The sequence below is a fragment of the Podarcis pityusensis genome, assembly GCF_964106645.2.
Source record: "Podarcis pityusensis genome assembly, chromosome: 4".
In the NCBI taxonomy this organism is placed as follows: Eukaryota; Metazoa; Chordata; class Lepidosauria; order Squamata; family Lacertidae; genus Podarcis; species Podarcis pityusensis.
The window spans coordinates 1,617,490-1,639,684 of NC_138027.1; the positions used below are offsets into that span (position 1 = coordinate 1,617,490).

At 45.2% G+C, this 22,195-nt stretch overlaps 1 protein-coding gene and 1 long non-coding RNA gene across 3 annotated transcripts in view; one reads left to right on the forward strand and one right to left on the reverse strand.

Annotated features, from left to right (window-relative positions):
* The window catches only part of LOC308475372 (hemoglobin subunit beta-1-like), a 114,597-nt gene that overhangs the window by 25,331 nt on the left and 67,071 nt on the right, over window positions 1–22,195 (forward strand). The window lies entirely within an intron of this gene.
* Window positions 12,471–21,101, reverse strand: LOC308475405. 2 transcript variants are annotated; one of them, XR_013985151.1, is made up of 3 exons: window positions 20,951–21,101; window positions 14,357–14,532; window positions 12,471–12,693 (listed from the first exon to the last, which is right to left on the reverse strand). It is a non-coding gene; the product is annotated as an uncharacterized lncRNA (long non-coding RNA). The 2 variants fall into 2 exon arrangements; XR_013985152.1 differs by lacking the exon at window positions 20,951–21,101 and adding an exon at window positions 14,655–15,111.

A 22,195-nucleotide genomic window follows, 5' to 3' on the forward strand; every position in this document is an offset into this window, starting at 1 on the left:
ACTGTTTCAGCCCACTCCCCAGCCTGGTGCCAACACCATGCCGCCTAAAGAGTTCGTGCAACACACAAGTTACGACAGCCGTCCTTGCACTGAGGCCCACATGCCGAGTTACTAGCAGAGCAGGTTGGCTTTGCAAGAGCCAAGATGAAATATGCTCGGAGTCGTGTGTGGATTTCATGCTCTTTATTCAGCTCATAATAGTGAGGAATGAAAGTTCCCCCAAAGTATCTGCTTTATATACATTATTTACACAATGGGTTGCATGTGATTGGCTAATTCCAGGATTCTCCTGTAGGCCAATCAGGTTGCTGATTCACTTCCACCTGGAGTTGAATTGGGTGGCTCCTGCGGACCAATCAGACTGCTGCATTTTGTTTTTGTTTTTTAAGAATAATTTTTAATTAAGCGACCAATCACATCAAATCAAACCAAATTACATAAATTCCAAATTACACAGCCGAATTTCAAATTTTTGTTGGGGGTACCCATATTTCAAGTTCCGAAGGGATCCAATCAACTTCTTGCTTCTTACTGCTGTTTTAATGTCCACAAATCTAACCTTACGATGTTCACAGTACTATCCAGTCCTTTCTTATTATTTTTCCACATCTCTTGTTGTTATTTTCATATATTTTTCCTTTCTCTTTGTGACCTCTGATAGTCTCCGCAAGCTGGTTAGAACAGTTTGTAATCCTGCGTGGATATTTTTTTTTTTAATCCAGTAGCCATATCTAGACGTTTTCCATATAACATCACTTCCATACATCAAAACAGTCTTAGCGTCATTAATCTTCACCAATCTTCCTCCTTCCTCAAAACCTCTGAGGAGATTCACTAGGAATGCAGTCTGAAAACAAGTCCATTCTTCCTCCCGGCTATAAATCCTTTGGCAAGATGGTGACTCCGAATTAATTGCTGCGCCATTCCCAAAAGCTCTTATTGCTTCTCGGTCTCCATAAAGCATACTTTTGGTTAAAGTTTATCTCCACACAGACCTTAATCATCCTGCTTGGGTCAGTTCAACCGACGGTTCTAATGAGGAGGGGTTCTTGTAAATCACATAAAAGGAAAGTAAAAAAGGTCGTCCCCCCCATTCAGCCCCGTTGTCAACATACCGCGCCTTTAGTGTATCTTCATCGTAAAATATTCCTGTTTCTCCAGCCCGTCGTCTTCTTTCGCAGAGGTCACTTAGGTAAATTAGCAGACTTCACTCCCCTTCTTCACTTGAAATATGTGCATTTGCTTCTTTTGTAATTAATTATTCCAAATTGCTGAAACTAGTGCCCGATCAGAGACAGCGTCCAGGAGAGCCGAGGTCCACACAGGGGCATTCTGCCTAGGGCCCTCACCCCCTTCTTTCGAATTAAGGGGTGATTTATGGGCACAGCAGGCAAGGGCAGTGTTCCCCATTTCCTTGGGGCAACAAGGGAGGCTGCCTACTCCCATAACAGCCTCTTAATTTCCCCGTGTGGGTCGAAGAGATGGTATTGTGGGCCATCTTCCAATGCGCCCCCTAGTGGCCCCCAGACTGCTGCATTTTGGATCCTATTCAACTCAGTACATAACACAAGAGATCCAGAAACTGAATCACAGGGCTGTAAGGGACTCCAAGGGTCATTTAGTCCAACCCCCTGCAATGCAGGAATCTCAGCAGGACAGAGGGCCATCCAACCTCTGCTTCAAAACCTCCAAGGAAGGAGAGTCCACCTTCTCCCAAGAGAGACCGTTCCACTGCCAAACAGCTCTTACTGTCAGAAAGCTTTTCTGAACATTTAGTTGGAATCTCCTTTCTTGATACTTGAAGCCATTGGTTTGACTCCTACCCTCCAGAGCAGGAGAAAACAAGGTTGTTCCCTCTTCCATGGGACAACCCTTGAGATATTTGAAGATGGCTATCGTATCTCCTCTCAGTCTCCTCTTCTCCAGGCTGATCATACCCAGCTCCTTCAACTGCTCCTCATACGGCTTACCTTCCAGACCCTTGATCATCCTGGTCACCCTCCTCTGCACACCTTCCAGCTTGTCCACATACTTCTTATTAAACTGTGGTGACCAGAAGTGGACACCGTTTCCAGGTGTGGTCTGCCCAAGGCAGAAGAGAGCAGGACTTTGACTTCTCTTGATCTGGACGCTAGACTTTTGTGGATGCAGCCTAGAACAGCATTAGCTTTTAGCTGCTGCATCACAGTGTGGACTCATGTTGAGCTTGAGGTCCACCAAGACCCCTAGATCCTTTTCAAATGCACTGCTAGTAAGCCAGGTCTCCCCCATCCTATATTTGTGCATCTGGTTCTTCCTGCCTAAGTCCACAACCTTATAATACATTTGTCCCTGTTGAAATTCCTCTGGTTAGCTTGTGCCCAGTTCTCCAATCTGTTAAGGCCATTTTTTTTTTTGTTTTAATATTTTTTATTAAATTTTACACAGATTTTCCAACACAACGTAACAAATTTTTGGCTGTCACAGCCCCGGACTTCCTTCAACCCCTTCTAAAGGTTTTTTTAGTTATGCATTACTATGCTTATTGTTGTAAATCCAGTCTTACATCATCTTAGTCCTTTTCACACACACACAAAAATCAGCTAATCTTAGTCCTTTTCACAAAAATTTGAATAGTCCACCTTACAAAGCTTCTTGCAAATCTACAAGTGATGTTAAGTAATTACTATTGTCTTTCAAATACAACATACCGTATTTTTCGCTCTATAAGACGCACCAGACCACAAGACGCACCTAGTTTTTGGAGGAGGAAAACAAGAAAAAAAATATTCTGAATCTCAGAAGCCAGAACAGCAAGAAGGATCGCTGCGCAGCAAAAGCAGCAATCCTTCTTGCTGTTCTGGCTTCTGGGATAGCTGCGCAGCCTGCATTCGCTCCATAAGACGCACACACATTTCCCCTTACTTTTTAGGAGGGAAAAAGTGAGTCTTATGGAGCAAAAAATACGGTAAATTTCTTCCAGTCCTTTTCAAAAGTCTGGTCCTGCTGGTTTCGAATTTTCCCTGTAAGTCTTGCCAGCTCGGCGTAGTCCATCAATTTTATTTGCCACTCCTCTTTTGTTGGTATTTCTTCTTGCTTCCATCTTTGGGCTAGTAATATCCTTCCTGCACTAGTTGCATACAAAAACAGGTTTTTTCCCAAAAATTTTTTAATTAATTTTCACAAAATTATAAACAAACAAACAGACAAAAATCATAACCTTATTAAAATTACACTTATTAACATTGTTAAGTGGCTTCCTCGCTTCCCCTTGGTTGAATTTCCTTGCATATCCTTTTAACGGCTTTCCAAATCATAATTCTTATGAACTTAACTTAGTCTATTAACATCCTTATATCTTATCAATTCAAAATTAAACATGTTCAGCATCACTTAACTTATATTAATTCCTAAGCCAATCTGTTTCCTGCAAGCTATTTCCAATTAATTTAACTTCACAAATTTAGCTAAATAATCATAAAATTTTGTCCATTCTTCCGGATACTCCTCCTTCTTCTGGCAGCAGACTCTTCCGGTTAGGTCAGCTAGCTCCGAAAAATCCATCATCTTCATCTGCCATTCTTCCACCATCGGTAATTCTTGGGTTTTCCACTTTTTAGCTAATAATATTCGAGCAAGAGTTGTTGCATACAAAAACAACTTAAGATCTTTCTTGGGCAATTCCAAACCTGTTATTCCAAGAAGAAAGGCCTCTGGTTTCTTTATAAATGTATATTTCAACATTATTTTCAGTTCATTATAAATATTTTCCCAGAAGTCTTTCACCTTGGGGCAGGTCCACCACATGTGGTAAAAAGTTCCTTCCTTTTCTTTGCATTTCCAACATAAATGATCACAGTTATGATATATCTTTGCTAATTTAACAGGAGTCAAATACCATGTGTACATCAGTTTCATTATATTTTCCTTTAACACAGTATAAGTTGGGTTAAGTACTTAATTTGTTCCGGAGGTCTGTTTTTAACCTGAAACTGTTCTTAACCTGAAGCACCACTTAGTTAATGGGGCCTCCTCCTGCTGCTGAGCACGATTTCTGGGTTAGCGGAGTCTGTAACCTGAAGCGTATGTAACCCGAGGTACCACTGTACATGCAGTGAACCTTACCCCTTTCTTCCACAGTCTTTCCCAATCCTCAAACATTATATTGTGTCCTACGTCTCTTGCCCAATCTATCATCACAGATTTAACTTGTTCATCTTCTGTATGCCACTCCAACAATTAACTTACACATTTTCGACAAATTTTTTACCTTTATTATCCAACTACTGCGTCTCCACCTTGGATTTTTCAGAAGCAAAACCATTTTTCTTATCCATTTTATACAATTAATTTGGTGGTAATGTAACCAGTTTAACTTATCTTTAATTTGTTCAAATGGTTTTAATTTATATCCTTCTTCATCTTCCAACAATAAATCAGAATATCTCAACCATTTGGTATCCATATCTAACTATTTCTGGGCCTTTGCCTCCATTGGTGAAAGCCATCTGGGTGTCTTTCTTTCTAAAAGATCTTCATATTTTATCCAAACATTATACAACAATTTCCTAATTACATGATTTTTGAAAGCATTATGGGCCTTTACCTTATCATACCATAAATATGCATCCCAACCAAACACATTGTCAAAACCCTCCAAATCTAATAGATCTGTATCTTCTAGTTGCATCCACTCTTTAATCCAGCAGAATGCTGCTGCTTCAAAATAGATTTTTAGATCTGGCAGAGAAAATCCCCCTCTTTCTTTAGAGTCTGTGAGTAATTTATACTTAATTCTAGGTCCCCCCCCCCCCCAGTCAGATAAATCTAGACAGAGCTTTCTGCCATTCTTTAAATCATTTTACATTGTCTATAATTGGTAGGGCTTGAAACGAAAAAAGCATCTTTGGCAACACATTCATCTTAATTGCTGAATTCCGGCCCATTAATGACAATTTTAAATTTGACCATATCTCCAAATCTCTCTTGATTTCGTTCCATAATTTCTCATAATTGTCTTCATATAAGTTCAAATTTTCCCCAGACAGATTCACCCCCAAGTATTTAACTTTTTTCACAATATCTAGGCTCGTCTTTTCTTGTAATAATTTTCCTTCATCATTATCCAGATTTTTCTCTAATACTTTGGTATTGCTCTTGTTTAATTTAAATCCTGCTACCAGACCAAACTCTTGTATCAGCTCCAGTGCTTTGGCCGCACTGGAGTCTGGATCTTGTAATGTCAATACTAGGTCATCCGCAAAGGCTTTTAATTTGTATTGTTTGGATCCTACTGTAATACCTTTAATTTGTTCATCCTTTCTAATCATACTTAGCAAGACCTCAAGAAATGAAATAAACAGCAGAGGGGAAAGTGGGCACCCTTAACTGGTTCCCTTCTCAATTCTAATTTCCTCCGAAACCACATTATTTACATTAATTTTAGCTTTTTATTCCTGATAGATCCCTTTAATACCATTTAAAATCTTTGCCCACCCCCATACTCTCAAAATTATATAACATAAACTCCAAGATATATTGTCAAAGGCCTTCTCTGCATCAATAAACATTAACATTGCTTTACAACTCTTTCTTGCTTCCAGCTTTTCCAGGATATCCAGCACATTTGTAATGTTGTCTTTCGTATGTCTTCCAGGCAGAAATCCTGCCTGGTCCTTGTGGATATACTTAGATAAAACCTTCTTTAGCCTGTTAGTCATTATATTTGCAAAAAAATTATAATCCACATTGAGTAGGGAGATTGGTCTATAGTTTTTAACATTGGATCTACTTCTACCAGGGGTTGAAAAAGCCAGTCTTTCAATGTCTTGTAATATTTCGCTGATAGACCATCAGGTCCCGGTGCCTTGTCAAGTTGCTTTGAGTTTATTGCCTGTTCCACTTCTTGTCTTGTAATTAGGCCTTTTAGTAGGATCTTTTTATCTTCCGGAATCTGCTGCAAACCATTAATCTTTATAAATTGCTCAATTTTTACCAAATCCTCTTTGTCCTTTTTATACAGTTGTTTATAATATTTGTAAAAACATTTTCTTATATCTGCAGGGTTCTCTATAGATTTCCCTTCTGTTACAATGTTTGTGATAGTACTTTGCTTTTGTTTCTTCTTTAATTGCCAGGCTAATAATTTCCCACATTTATTTGCAGATTCAAAATTTCTTTGTCTCATCCTTCTCAACTTCCATTCTATTTCTTGATTTACTAACTGTGAATATTGAACCTGTAAGGCCTTGATTTCTTTTTGAATCTGCAAATTCTTTGGGTTTCCTCTAAGCTTCTTCTCTTTGTCTTTTAGTTGTTCCATAATTTCATCTTTTCTCTCATTCTGTGACTTTCTCCGAATTGAATTTTGTTGTATCAGAAACCCTCTCATTACTGCTTTGCTGGCATCCCAAATAACCGTTGTTTCCATTCCTTGGGTCATATTACGCTCAAAATAGTCCTTTAGGGTTTTTTGGGCCTTGTTAACAATTGAAGCACTTCTCAGAAAGTCATCATTCATTCTCCATCTGAAGGAACCCTGTACAAACATCTTCAAATCCATAAGAACTGCATTATGATCGGTGCAAGTTTTGGGGCAAATTTCCATTTTTGTTACTTTAGGAACCAAGTCTCTAGATATCCATAGGCAGTCTGTTCTTGAAAATACTTGGTTTGCATCTGGAAAAAAAAAGTAAAGTCTTTTTCCATTGGATTTCTGGTTCTCCATATGTCTGACAAATCAAATTTGTCAGTTAGGTCAAAGAAAGTCTTAGGTAATCTGCCAGTTTGATACCTTTGATCTCTGAGTCCTGTCCATCAAAGTAGATGCAACCCCATTCAAGTCCCCCATCAATATTAATTTGTAATCCATATATTCCAAGAGACTTGTTTCCAGGTTCTTAAAGAATTCCACTTTGCCATCGTTAGGTGCGTAGATTCCTAATAACAAATATTTTTCGCCTTGTGCTGTAATTTCAACTGCTATGTGTCTTCCTTCCTCATCTTTAAATGCCAATTTTGGATTCCATTTTTCTTGAATATAGAAAACCACTCCTCTTTTTTTGACTTTGTCTGAAGAAATAAATTCTTGACCCAATCTTTTATTTATCAATGTTTTCCTATGTAGTCTTGTAATGTGAGTTTCCTGTAAACAAATTATATCTAAATTCTGTTTTCCCAAAATATAATAAATTTGTCTCCTTTTTGGGGTTGAGTTCATTCCATTTACATTCCATGAATAAATTCTCAATGCCATGCTGTCTAATTAGGGGGAAGCTGCCTCCGCCCCCAGCGGCTGTGAGCTTTGTAATCCAAGTTCTTCCGAGTGCTTTTGCAGAAATCTATCCTTCTCTCCAACAGTCTTCATCTTTTGCTTTCTTCCTTCGAATTTGAAGGATAGGCCCTTTGGAAATTCCCACCTAAGAAAGATGTTCTTTTGTCTCAGAATGTCTGTCAAATCCTTATATTGGGATCTCAGGTTCAAAAATCAACGTGGGATCTCTTTAAAGAGCACCACCGCTTTGTCATGGATTTTAAGGCTTTTTTTATACTGATGTCCCAAACTAATGTCTCTTTGCTCCTTAGTCTTGAAGACCACTATGCAATCATAAGTTATTTTAGTCTCCTTTTTAGGCCCAAATCTGTACGCTTTCTCTACCCAAGCTTCCACTTCCTCTTTTTTCAGGTGCCAATATTCCACAAAAAATCCTATCAGAGATTCTGAGTTTTTCTTCTTCCAGAAAGGGGACCCCCCTCAATCTCAAATACGATTCTTTTTCTTTCAACAGAAGGAAGGCGATCAAATTAGCATTTTCATACTGCAACCGTTCCAAGTCTGGCACTGTAACAGTCTCCAGCTGTGCCAACCTTGGATCATGTGTGGTTATTTCCTTTTTCTCGTCTTTCATGTCAGTACTTAAATGTTCAATCTTCTTTTCCAAATTATCTATGCTTGCTGTATTACAATCTAAACCTTTTTTTATGTCAGCTAACATGGACATTACCGACTCCTCAAATTGTGGAGTTTTAGAACCACGTCTCAGCCTTTCTGAACTCATAATAGCTTAGGAATGTCAAGGTCAATCTCACAGTCTGGCACAATAAAGGAGAAAAACAAGTTCCCTCCACCAATCCCACTGCAGCCAGCCCAGAGGCAGCTTCCTTAACGTTCCAAACTAGCTGAATACCAAAGACAGAACTGGCAAAGAGAAAATTTTCCAATTCTCCCCTTATTCTGAGGAAGGGGGACACTTTTTAGCCAATTCAGAATGTAGACAGGCAGCACAGGAAAGTTTGTAGCTAAGTCAGTGGAAACGGAGATTGAATGTTTCCTCTTCCATTGTGACGTCACAATGGAGACTAGTCTTCCCTCCCGGGTGGTCCACTGCCGAATGGGAAGGTCTCAGTCGAATTCACAGACTTCCCAAATTTATATCCAAGGCACAAATACCCTCTCTTCCCCTGAAGTGGGGGGGGGGGGCAAAATTGCTTACAGGGTTTTAAAAGTTTTTCTTTCCTTTAAGTCTTCGGCCTTTGCACACCGATTTTCAACTTTTCCAACAAAGGGGACTGACCTCCGTTTTTAGGTCTCCCTTTTCTTCCCAATCTTTTCTGAATTAGTTTTGAAAGTACTTACAGTTCCGAATTATTCAGTCTTTTTTATGAAGGAATTGGCCGCCCACGATCGCCAGTCTCGGAGGTTCGCTGCTTTGAAGGAAGCTTACCGGGGAGCAGGGGAGTCGCAAAAGGCACCTGCTGGAACACCAGGTCCTCAGAACACCTGATCTGAGGTTCTTTCCAGGGAACCGTGACGCTCTCGCGGTCTCCCCAACTTCAAAGCGCAGGGGCTCTTTTAGTGGAAAGAGCTCTTGACTGCCATAACTGGGCGACCAACTGGAAGTCCAGCAAAAATAGTTTTTTATTATTATTTTGTTTTTTTAAAAATCATTCTTATGTATTTCTGAACCTACCATATTAAGTAAAAGAGCTTCTGTTTTTTTGGAAATGTATATTTCAACATTTTAAAAATTTCATTATAAATCATTTCCCAGAAGTCTTTCACTTTTTTACATTCCCACCACATGTGGTAAAACGTGCTCTCTTTTTCTTTACATTTCCAACATTTATTATTTGTATTGCACATTTTGGCTAGTTTTACCGGTGTTCTATACCATCTGTACATCATTTCCATTATATTTTCTTTTAATGCACTGCAGGCTGTAAAGTTTATTCCCTCTTTCCATAACCTCCCCCAATCGTCTATTGGTATATTGTGCCCTATATCTTAGCCCAATGTATCATTACTGATTTAACTGCTTCATCTTTTAAATGTCATTCCAATAGTAATTTGTACATTATAGATCATATTTTAAACTTATTGTTTAACAATTCCAATTCAAACCTCGATTTAGTAAATCCAAATCCATTTTTTATTTAATCTTCTTTAAACATTTCATTGACTTGACGATAATGCAACCAATCTTTCACAAAAAATGTAACCTCTTCACACGGCTTTAATTTCCATTGGTTTTCCATCTCCATCATTAATTGTTGATAGGTTGCTCAATTCTTATTCATATTTATCTTTTTCACACTCATTGCCTCGAAAAGTGAGAGCCACCATGGTGTTATACGTTCCAATAGATTTTTAAATCTCTCCCATACTTCATTTTTTTTTAAAAAAAACCATAATTTTTATTAACAGGCCAATCATATCACATTATTTCAAATCACATTAATTCCAAATTATACAGACAAATTTTTCAATTTTGTTGGGGGTACCCATTCATCAAGCTCCGAACGAGGATCCAAGCATCACTTCTATTACTGCTTTAATTAAACAGTTCTATCCAGTTCTATCCAGATAGTCTCTTTATTACTTTCTTCATCTTCTTGTTGTTGTCCTATATTCCTTTCTTTGCGATCTCTGATAATCTTCACAGGCAGGTTGGAAGCAAACATCGTCTGTGTGGGTTTTACACACTCCACCAGTCATATCTCATAGGGACAGCCGCCATTCCCCTCCTCCTTCAAAAATTTATCTTCGGTCTGCCCTTTAGTTTTCCCAGGCTTGTAAAATATCTCCTAGAGGGCTCTGCCAGGTTAAGATCAAATTCCAATCATCATTCACATTCCAGTAGTCCTGGTTCTCCTCCCCCCATCTTTCTTAGACAAGCCTGTCTTGCGAGACGCCATTTTAAAACTGCGTCATAGAATTTTTCCATTCTCCGATATTTACCAATCCTCTCTTCATTCATCTTTAATTCATCCCACACAGTTTTTAAATTCCTGCTTGTGATTCATAAAATACGACGATTCTTCTTTCTTTGGGGTGGAGGATTATTAATACTCACATAAGGCAAAGAAAAGAAAAGTTTTTTCCTCCACCCCCCTTCTTCACTCCAGACATACCAATCTCTTAATGGCGCTTCATCGCTTGATTTATTTGTCCTTGCCCGCCGCTCCGATACCAGAGATCCATTAATCAGCAGTCTTATCTCCCGACCTTTGCTTGATGTATGTGCTTTAGCTTCTTCCAGTTATATATTTCCAATTGTATTTTCGAGCTAAAGCGAACCAGCACGCGCAGATTGGAGACAGCGTCCGGGAAGAGCCGACTTCACCGAGGGCTGGTGCCAAGTGACCGGGGCACCCCCTTCTCTCGAATCCGGGGGTGCATTATGGCCACCGCTGACAAGGCAGTCCCCCCCATCTCCTTGGGGGGTTGGGAAGACTGCATACTTCCCATAGCCGCCTCTTAATTACCTCGTGTGGGTCGGAGAGATGTTATTGTCGGCCATCTTCCAATGCGCCACCTGGTGGCCCCCAATCTCTCCCATACTTCATACAGTGACGTACGAAACATGCCCTCATGCCCCCATCTCTGAGAAGCCAGAGGCTCAGGAGCAGGGCAGGGACTGAGGGGGACTATGAAGAAAGACACTGGCATATGGGGAGCACATATTCTGCCCCCCCACTGCTACCTGAGCAGGTAGAGCAGGAGACTCTTAATCTCAGGGTCATGGGCAAAAGATTCCTGCATTGCAGGGGGTCGGACTAGATGACCCTGGGGCCCCTTCTGACTCTACCATTCTATGTTTCTATGTCACCCCCATCCGTGCAGTGGGGGAGCTTCATGCTCCGGCACGTGGGGGGGCGGAGAGCAGGTGGGGGGTCCGGCGCACGTCCTGGGGGCAGGACATGCCTGGGGGCAGGAGCATAGTGCCCAGCAAGGGCCCGGGGGGGGGGGTAGCCGAGATGGCCCACTACCGGGATGCAACTGCCGGGGGCAATGCGCTCCCCCCGCACTCCTCTTCCTCCGCCAGTGCCTACGTGCCTCGCTAAAGTCTCCAACCTTCTTGCTCTGCTCTGTTTTAAAGCTGACCTCCTTAAGCAATGTTTTGTTGAAGATAATTTTTTAAGATAATTGTTTTGTTCACTTTGCTGCACTAAATGTCCTCTGTATACTTAAGCTTCCTTTGTGATTTCAAAATATTGAGTTTGGGGTGGGTGGCTTAGCCTGTATGATGCTGGAGCGAGTCCCTTCTCATTCCTGGACCCAGCGAGGGTTGAAATCCTTTGCTGAAGGAGCCAGACAGCTTTCTGGGCCAGCGAATGGCCTGAGGGCGCAAGGAAGGCGCTTGCTCTGCGCCCGAGGACACCTGGCTGGCAGTCAGAAGGACAAAAGCCACAGGGGGAGCGGCTGCTTCCAAGCCTGGGACTGGGGGAGAACCTCGCCTCTGCTTCGTCTGGGAGACAGGGATTTCCATCCCGGATCACAAACCCCAAAAAGACATTATTGGATGGCCGCAGATCATGCCCTTTCAATACCCTCGGAAGCTTAAGGGAGACCTGCCCCTTTCCCCCCATAGAACTCCATCTGGGACCCCCAAAAGGCGACTTGCCAGCTTCGCTGCCCCCAAGGCGTTTTACTTTGGATCTGTTTGTTTGATGTTTCAATGAAGGTGGTAAACTCCTTTGATGTTATTATGGGTGTGAAATATGTTGGCGGGGGTGTTTATTGGGTTGATTTTGTTTTGTTTATGTGTTTTGTGGTTTTCTATCGTAACTGCATACTGTAAACCCCCAAATTTAATAAACAAATAAATGGATAAAATGAAATGAATTCCTCCCTCTCCCTGCCGATTCGGAGGCAGCTCCATCCCTGACACCCATCTGGAAAGAGGCAGGGAGGGGCATTGCGGGGGGAGAGTGGCCCTTGGGGGTCTCTCTGGGTGGCCCCTGTTGGTACCCCCACCCCTTATTCAGAGGGATGGAATCCAGAGCAGGGGAAGGGTCCGCATCCCCCTCTGAGTCTCTCACCCCCAATTTCTCTAGAGTAGGAAGAAGAGTGAGGGCAACAGACCAGAACTGGGTGGGGAGATGACCATCGAGACGGGGGAGGGGGGCCTTGGAACATGGGGGGGATCAGTCTGCCATGAGCATTGAGGACACAGGAAACCAGTTCATATTGCAGAGAGAGGTTTATTAGAGGGTCAAGCGTCACATGGGGGCAAGAAGGGGTGGCCCCCACCCGGTGGGTGGAGAGTTCAGTAGGAGCTGGCCGCTTCTCCCTGGGGGTGTCTCAGTGGGACCGGCGGGCCAGCGCATGAGCCACCACCCTGAAAAGCTTGTGGAAGGCATGGTGGTAAGCAGGGGTGAATTCCTGTCCGGGGGAGGGGGTAGCACGATGATGACGAGGACATTGCCCAGGAGCTGGAAGAGAAAAGAGAGGGTGACTCCTTCTGCCGGGGGCCCATGTGTGAGTCACCCTCTCCCCACAACAGATCCCACAACGCATTCAACAGATTGAGGTTGAATCCTGACAAGACAGAAGCACTGTTTAGGGTGGACTTTGGGCAGGTGGGTATGGGGAACTCCCTGATCCTGAATGGGGTAACTGTGCCCCTGAAGGACCAGGTGCACACCCTGGGAGTAATTTTGGACTGACAGCTGTCCATAGAAGTGCAGGTCAATTCTGTGTCAGGGCAGCTATCTACCAGCTCCATCTGGTACGCAGGATGAGGCCCTGCCTGCCTACTGTAGGAGTGCAAATATCCAGAGTGTGGGGTCGGGTGGGATTACTATGAGGAATTATAAAATATGCATCAAGTCGTTGTGTCCACTATGAATGCATTGTGTTGACTGGGTTTGATTCATTGACAATAATTTCTGACCAAATCCCACAACCCTCTGCATCTCTGGCCATTTCCTCTACTGCCCATCTCTCTTGCTTGTCAAGTCACGTACACAGCCCAGTTGCTTTGCCAGGCAAGCATCCTGGGCCATAAAGATAGTGGGCAAGCTTCTTTGAAGTAGCTTTTCTGATGTGTTAATCTTAGGGCCAGGAAACAGGTCTCACACAAAGGTGGTAATGATCGCTGTCCTCCTGGCCATCCTTCTTCTCATGTGTATTGATTGTTTATGACCTCCGGGATTGCTGAATGCACTCCTTTGTAGTTTTCATTCATTTACCCAAATGTATGCATGCCTAACTAGTGTTTGTAGTTTAACTTTGTCCCTACGTGGGTTTGTTGAAATGCTCAGAAGAAATCTGATTGGTTCTTACGAACACTCTGTAAAAAGTTCTTTTGTGAATAAAACGACCTGGGCCAGGGGCTGGAGGCACACACAGAGAGAGAGATTATTATACTCACCCTTCCCAAAGTCTTGCTGGTTCAAGCCTCTGTGTGTATTTGTATTAATCAGAGTTCAATCCTTCCTTTACTTTGGGAACGCCTCAGTGGACTGTCTGGCCAGAGTGGTCCATGCCCTGGTTATCTCCCGCTTGGACTACTGCAATGCACCTTTGAAGGTGCGCAGGATGAGACCCTCCCTGACTGTCTGGCCAGAGTGGTGCATGCTCTAGTTATCTCCCACTTGGACTACTGCAATGCACTCTATGTGGGGCTACCTTTGAAGGTGATACGGAAACTGCAACAAATCCAGAATGCGGCAGCTAGACTGGTGATTGGGAGGGGCTGCTAAGACCACCGAGCACAATTCAAAGTTTTGGTGTTGACCTTGAAAGCTCTAAAAGGCCTCAGCCCTGTATACCCACAGGAGCGTCTCCCCCCACATTGTTCAGCCCAAACCCTGAGGTCCAGCTCCCTTCTGGCGGTTCCCTCACTGTGAGAGGTGAGGTTACAGGAAACCAGGCAGAGGGCCTTCTCGGTTGTGGCACCCGCCCTGTGGAATGCCCTCCCACCAGATGTCAAGGAAATAAAAAACTAACTGAAATCTGAAGGCAATCCTGTAGCAGGAAATTTTTAATGTCTAATGTTTTATGTCCTGTGAGCCACCCAGAGTGACACACACACACACGGCACCCCCAGTCCCCCCTGCCAGGCAGCCCCTTGGGGTGGGGGAGCAGCCTCACCCTGAAGTTGACGGGGTCCATGTGGAAATTGTTGCACAGCAGTTCAGGCAGCTTGGAAAAAGCCTCCTTGACCTCGTGCAAAGAGGGCTGGAGAGGTTCCTAATGAGAGGGCAGGGCTGGAGCGGTTCACGAAGCGAGCGAAGAGCCTCTGGCACCAGGGGTAGACCACCACCAGGCTGCAGAGAAGGAACAAAGGAAGGAAGGAAGGAAAAAGGGAGAGGCATGGATGGTTATTATCCAGGTGGAAAGAGGAGCACCTGCCCAACCTGCCTAGAGAGGCAACCACCCCTGGACTTACCAGCCAAGGACTTCTGCACTAATAACGGCCACATCCATATTCATGGTGATCTGCATCTCGGCCATGATGGCTGGCTGTGGGCTGGGAGCTTCTCTCGGCTGCTGGAGAAAACCTTCTGGGCTGAGCTGGAGCTTCTTCCAGGGCTGGAGCCTTTTATACCCTGGGCCAAAGCTCCTCCTCCCAGATTTACAGAAGCCGACCTGGTTTCTGATTTGATCTAAGAATGTCCTGCTTTTCCTTAAGACATGCCTATTTTCCCCTGAGAAATCCTGGAGGGTATGGAGTAATGCCACCCCTGTGCCAAGGAGACAAGCAAGTATAAAGGCTTTAGAAGACATCTGAAGGCAGCCCCAAAGGACCGTCTCCACCCCCATCGCTCAGCCCAGACACTGAGGTCCTCCTCCTCCGGTGATTCAGCTACAGGGTACCAGGCAAAGGGCCTTCTTGGCAGTGGCTCCCTCCCCGTGGAAAGACATCAGATGTCAACCTGGGTGGCCTGAAAGACGGACTAGACAGATTCATGGAGGAAAAGCTCTAATAATAATAATAATAAATTTTATTTATATCCCGCCCTCCCCAGCCGAAGCCGGGCTCAGGGCGGCTAACAACAATAAAACAGTACAAAAGTACAGCACAAACAACACTCTAAAATCATTCATTATAAAATTAATTAATTCAAGCCACTGGCAACCATTGGGCCAGAGCTCCGCGAAGATTGCCGAGGGAGGGAGTCAGGCTGTGCCCTGGCCAAAGGCCTGGTGGAACAGCTCTGTCTTGCAGGCCCTGCGGAAAGATGTCAAGTCCCACAGGGCCCTGGTCTCTTGTGACAGAGTGTTCCACCAGATCGGAGCCACGGCTGAAAAAGCGCTAATGGCTCCTAGTCTGGCTGGCTCTGCTCTCCCTCCACCATCAGAGGCAGCGATGCTTCTGAATCCCACTTGCAGGAAACGGCGTCAAGGGAGCGGCTCTGGGGCTCCAATCCTGCTTGCCCATTGGGGTCCATAGTTGGCCATTGGGAGAAGAGGATTCTGGACTCGATGGGTACCCTTTGGCCTGACCAAGAAGGCTCTGACTTTTGTCATTCCCAAGGAACTCTGGGAAATGGAGTTCTGTGAGGGACCACTAGGAATTTCCAAGAGAACTTTCAGCAGACATTCTAGACCTTCAAGTCCCCAGAATTCTGCAATTGTTTGTTAAATTTTCTCAAGCCTATAAAACTTGATTGTGTGTATTTGCCTTGACTGATTCAGGTGACCTTTCAAGGGGCGCAGAATCATCTTCCTCCTGAGAAATGCGTGCCTGTGGCCTCAACTTTTCTAGTTGTATGACTTTGGGTCACTTTAGAAGTCTCCAATTCTTTCGTCATTCCTGCTACCTTTTGTACACCTCACCTGCTTCAAAGCCCATATTTCGAATGAAGCTCTTGCTCAGGGATAGGGAACCTGAGGTCTTCCGGATGTGGTCTGACTCTGCTTCCCATTGGCAGGCAGTGGGCTCCCAATCCCTGCCCTTGTTGAACCTCCCTGTCTTCCTACCCCTGCCGCTTCCAACTCTCCCTCTGCTGTTCTCTCCCCACGCTGTCAAACCTGAATGTGAGCTCCCTGGGGCAGAGTCCTGTCCTACATTCCAAGGACCCTCAATTGATACATGGTGAAGTAATAATCATCATCTGTAAGTGCACTTAATTATCCTCAATGGGCTCAATTATCCTCAAGTGATTGCAACTCTGTTTGCAATGCTTTCTTGGGCCCTGGTACAGATCAGGGCATGTGGCCAGGATTGCCCAGGGCCACCCCTGTCATTGGGAGTGAGGTGGCTGCTTCAGGGGCAGATGCTGGGCTGGAGGACACAGTGGTGAGGCATCGTAGGACAAACACAGCCTGCCACCCCCAAGCTGGCTTGCTGCCTTCAGGTGCAGGAGAGAACATTGTCCCATCTCCAGCACTGAAGAAAGAGATTGAGCTTCCAGCTGAATCACGGGAGCTGCAGTTTGTTAAGTACTGTGGCTCTTTGAGGGGGTAAACTACACTTCCCAGAAGTCTTTGGGGGAAATCATGTGCTTTCACTGTACGTTGAGTACAGAGCCTGAGAAGATTTGGGTTTCCCCATCCTTGCTGAGGGTGGGGACAAAACCCACCACCCTCATGCCTTGGCTGACCACCATCAGTGACAGAGCACTGGGCTAAATGGAGCTTGGTCCAATCGGACAGGGCAGTTTCAAATTTCCCAGGAACTCGCCCTAAAGCCCTGCCAGAGGTATCTATTTCTCTGTGATGGGAGTTACCTGTGAGTAAGACCCATCAAATTCAAGAAGACACCCATCTAGCTAGACATGCCGAGAACTGCGCTGTTACTTGTTGCCCTTAAATCCCATTTTTATTGGCCATGATTAAAATGATTAACTTGATGGAAATCCCTGTCTCCCAGACGAAGCAGAGGCGAGGTTCTCCCCCAGTCCCAGGCTTGGAAGCAGCCGCTCCCCCTGTGGCTTTTGTCCTTCTGACTGCCAGCCAGGTGTCCTCGGGCGCAGAGCAAGCGCCTTCCTTGCACCCTCAGTCCATTCGCTGGCCCAGAAAGCTGTCTGGCTCCTTCAGCAAAGGATTTCAACCCTCGCTGGGTCCAGGAATGAGAAGGGACTCGCTCCAGCATCCTACTGGCTAAGCCACCCACCCCAAACTCAAAAGGATATTTCAGAATAAGATATTACATTCACAGGAGCAGAAGAAGACCTTTCCGTGGACCTTGGGCACAGTGGCTACCAGGCTCCTTTAAGCCAGCCCATGGCACACTGTCAAATGCCACATGGGGGGAAAGCCGGACCCCATCTTCTGGGGTCACACTCCTGCGTGAATCACGTGACCCACGCAAGGTCCCTGGTCCCGCCAATGTGCTTTTTTGAGGGGAGATCGCATTCCGACATCGCCTGAGAGCAGGGGGCCACAAATGACTGCCATGCTCACGCAGGGAAATATGAGATGTCTCGTTTGTTCTGGCACAGTTGAGTGGATATGGTCTGAGCCACTGAGTGCCTGTGACTGGGGGAGGGGAGAGCAAAGCACGGGAAGGGGAGGGGGGCTGGGGGGCTTCCATTGGACATCTGGTTGGCCAGTGGGAGCAACGGGAGCCCAGCTCTCCTCATTTGTTTATTTCCTTCATTCATGTGTATTTATAAAAACATTTCATATTTATTTATAAAAACATTTCATATTTATTTATAAAAATATTTGTACACCACTGTGTCATACAAAAGTATATCCAGGAGATTTACATCAGTAAAGACATACCGTAATACCTGTTTAACCTTTGAAAAAGTGAACAACAGACATCAATTAACCATTTGCAAAAGGATGCGTTCTTAATTGCCTGCACTGTCCGGGAGGAATAGAAATGTTTTCAGCAGGCAACTACAGCTTTGCATAGAAGGTGCCCCCTGAATCTCCAGTGGCAGAGAGTTCCACTGGCCTGAGGACATGAAAGGTTCAGTTTCTCTCTGTTGTCAAACGAGTCTCGCCCACAACCAGCGATGCTCCTGCAGACTGAGTTATGCTCCTTTAATTCCAATGCTCACTTGGCGAAAGTTTATTTTTGCTGTGTCAGAATCGCTGCTGCTTGGGTGATCTGCAGCAGAGTCATTTTCACCTCCTCCTGAGCAACAGGTCGGCCTCTTGCAGCCGGAGCTATCAGGGGGAGCCAGGCCTGACTCAGCAGGAGGCTGGGCAGATCTGCAAAGTCATCCCTGCATATGGAGCTCATGCAGCAAGCCAGGAGCGGGGGGGGGGGGGGGGGAGAGCCCATGGGTGGTGAAGAGAAGGGGCTGCAGGATCAGGACCCTGAATCAGGGACCGTGCACCACAGCCTTCCAGAAAGGGATGCCTGAGCAGCTCCTGTTCCAGCCCTGTGAAGAAAGCAAGGGGAGCTCTGAGTGGAGAGGAGAGGCAGCTACAAGGCGCCATGATGGGACTGCATCATCATCATCATCATCATCCAAATTGTTAGGCCACCCTATACCCGCAGGTCTCAGGCGGTTTACAGGATAAAAGCACAACGTAAAAACACGAAATGCACATTGAAAACAGAAGCAGCCCAATATGTGCCATGGACTTGGGGAGTGTTGAAGGAGAGGCAGCTGTCGTCGGGTGCAGGCTAAAGGGGCAAGGAGACTTGCGCTCGAACCCCGCCAAAAAGCTCGCCTCTTTTTTGGCCTGCACACCTCCCAGGGTCTTTGTGGGGATTAATTGGGACAAGAAGACCCATATCCCAAACTCCTTCGCAGATTACTAGGACACAACGAGGATTGATAAACGAGAGACTACTCCTAGTTCTAAGCATGACATTCAAGGCAGGCCCTCCAAGCGTCCCTCTTTCCCAGTTTCTGATTTGATCCCGGAATGTCCCACTTTCCCTTAGGATATCCCTGTTTTCACCAGGGAAATGGTGGAGGGTATGGAGTTATGCAACCCCCGAGCCAAGGAAATAAGTAACTATACGACCTTTAGAAGACATCTGAAGGCAGCCCTGGAAAGGGAAGTTTTTGAATGTTTTATTGTGTTTTTGTATATGTTGGAAGCCGCTAAGAGTGGCTGCGGCAACCCAGTCAGATGGGTAGGGCATGATTTATATTCTCTTATGGAATAGGATGTCCCTATCTTCACCAGATGGAGAGGTATGTCAGGGCAGCCGGCACTTTGATGCAACAGCCACGTGGCATCCATTAAGAGGGACCGCTGCCCAATCGACTGTTTCAGCCCACTCCCCAGCCTGGTGCCAACGCCATGCAGCCCACAGTGTTTGCGCAACACACAAGTTACGACAGCCGTCCTTGGACTGAGTCCCACGTGCCGAGTTACTAGCAGAGCAGGTTGGGTTTGCAAGAGCCAAGAGATCCAGAAACTTAATCGTAGACCTGTAAGGGACTCCAGGGGTCATCTAGTCCAGCCCCCTGCAACGCAGGAATCTCAGCTGAAGCATCCCTGGCAGTTGGCTATCCAAACTCTGTTTAAAAACCTCCAAGGAAGGAGAGTCCACCTCCGCTTGTGGGAGTCTGTTGCACTGCTGAACTGTTCTTACTGTCAGAGAGTGTTTCCAAATGATCAGCCGGAATCTCCTTTCTTGCATCTTGAAGCCTTTGGTTCGAGTCCTGCCCTCCAGAGCAGGAGAAAACAAGCACGCTCCCTCCTCCATGGGACAACCCTTGAGATATTTGAAGATGGCTCTCATATCTCCTCTCCGTCTCCTCTTCTCCAGGCTTCAACCGCTCCTCATACGGCTTGCCTTCCAGACCCTTGATCACCCTGGTCTCCCTCCTCTGCACACCTTCCAGCTTGTCCACATCCTTCTTAAACTGTGGTGGCCAGAAGTGGACACAGTGTTCCAGGTGTGGTCAGACCAAGGCAGAAGAGAGCAGGACTGTGACTTCCCTGGATCTGGACACTAGACTTCTGTGGAAGCAGACTAGAATAGCATTCCCTTTTTTTTGCTGCTGCATCACACTGTGGACTCATGTTGAGCTTGTGGTCCACCAAGACCCCTAGATCCTTTTCACATGTACTGCTAGTAAGCCAGGTCTCCCCCACATTACACTGATTTTTATTTCTCCATTCCAATTATGCATAAAATAGTCTTTTCAAGTCTTTTCTGCTTTTTCATATATTTCTTGGTCATCTAATAAATTATCCTTCAGTCTCCAACGAAAAGTCTATTCCTATAATTTCACACAAAATTGGATTATGATCTGAAAGAGTTTTTGAATGTGTGTTAAGGTCATTTTGAATCCCGATTGTGTTTTCTGCGGCATTAGCTACCATTCCCAGTTTGGTGTCATCTGGAAATTGGATGAGCATCCCCTCAATTCCTTCATCCAGGTCCTTTATAAAGACGTCAAACAACAACAGACCCAGGACAGCACACTGCGCACATGACTTATCACTTCTCCCCAGGTTGATGAGGAACCATTAAGGAGTCCTCTTTGCGTTTGGTCTGTCAACCAGCTACCAATCCACCAAATAGTTACCTTGTTCAACCTCCATTTTAACAGCTTTCTCGCTAGAATATCATGGGGGATTTTGTCAAACGCCTCACTGAATTCAAGATACACTATGTCCACAGCATTCCCCTGATCCACCAAGTTTGTACCTCCGTCTAGAAAAGAGAAAAAATCAATCAGATTGGTCTGGCTGACTTATTTTGGGGAAACCTATGCTGGGTCTCAGTAATCGCAGCATCTTTTCCTAAACGCTCATAGACCGACTGTTGATATATCTAACAGGCTGAGCAAAAGAGCAACTGCTCTGGCTTACCTTCCGCTTCAGTTGGGGAACTCAAGCCCAGATCCTCAGTTATAGACGGCCCAGAGAGCCCTCTTGGCTCTGCAGATCAGCTCATCCAGCTGACGGGACAAATGACCTTCCAGCCATCTTCAGCAGCCAGGATCACATACCCTCCAGCATTTCTCTGATGATAAGAGGGCCGTCCATCAGGCTAGCAATTCCCTCTGCCAAAAGAGGAAGACAGCTGATTGACGGGCAGCTTTCAGGCCCTGATCATGCACAAGACCTTTGGTGCTGTTTTCTCACAGGAAAGTGTTTCTGGTTTGGTTTTGTTCAGAACTTTCCCCAGCCCTGCATCTGGGAACTGGTCAGTCAAATAACCAGGCAGCAACAGGACATAGAAACCCAACTCAAGTGCTTTTCATATCAACGTTGAGGATCTTTTATGCTTTGCAGTGCACCAGTTACTCCACTAATGTTTTGATTTGCTTTTGCTAAGGAATTATGGTGCATCAACACCAGAAATTTAATCACCTGCAAATCACTTCTGCTCCTTGCACTAAATAACTTTGGGTGCCGTAGGTTTCTTGAGTTTATATTTCTGTTAAGATACCACTGACACTTTTACATGACTACACGCCCCAAGGCTGGTAGGAAGGATGAATCTTCAGTGGGAGATCTGCTCAGTTGTCCGCTGGGTGCCGTCTGGGGGACAGCCTGTCCTTTGGGTTGTGGGGAATGAATTCAGCCACGGTCTGGGGGGGGGGGGGCATGTGTTCTTTCCCCATGAGCTCAAGCGTGTGCTGGGTGAATCCTCCGCAAAGGACACCCCCTTCCATCGCTGCTTTCTCTAGCAGCACTTGTCATGGCGGACTAGCATGGCCTTTCTTAATGGCGCTGCAACTTGCAAAGCTCATCAGGAGCATAACGGGGCAATGGATTAGGCACCTCTGAGAAGCCCAGAAATGCTGCCTGATGGTTAGCAATGAATAATCTAGCACAGTCCTTCAAAGGAAGTCCCTATTATTCCCATTTGACAGATAAGAACATACAGTGGAATCCAAACTAAGTTTGTTGAGCTTAGAACTCATCAAGATCAAGTTAATCATGGCCAATACAAATGGGATTTAAGGGCAACAAGTAACAGTGCAGTTGTCTGCGTGTCTAGCTAGAGGGGTGTCTTCTTGAATTTGATGGGTCTTACTCACAGGTACTGGGATACGGGTGGAGCTTTGGGTCAAACCACAGAGCCTAGGACTTGCGGATCAGGAGGTC